The sequence below is a fragment of the Erinaceus europaeus genome, chromosome 1, assembly GCF_950295315.1.
Source record: "Erinaceus europaeus chromosome 1, mEriEur2.1, whole genome shotgun sequence".
In the NCBI taxonomy this organism is placed as follows: Eukaryota; Metazoa; Chordata; class Mammalia; order Eulipotyphla; family Erinaceidae; genus Erinaceus; species Erinaceus europaeus.
The window spans coordinates 90,679,307-90,679,600 of NC_080162.1; positions in this window are offsets into that span (position 1 = coordinate 90,679,307).

Consider the following 294-nt stretch of genomic DNA (forward strand, 5'->3'; position numbering starts at 1 on the left):
GGGGGTGGGGAGTTGGCGGAGTGGGGGGGGGGTAGGAGGCGGGGCTGCAAGGAATGGGGAGGGACTCTGGCAGAGGGGAGACTGCAAAGGGCTTTATGGGTGATCCCCGTGACATACCCGACTACTGTCCAGACAAGTGAAGGACCCAGGCCAGGCCGAGGGACGAAGGTTCAGAAATCTCCCAGCATGAGACCCCAACAATCCCTACCTCTAATTCCAATTGTCCAGTCTTCCTGCGGGATCCTGAGCAAGTCTCCACTTGGGTCATTGAACCTGTTTCCTTGTTCATCACAA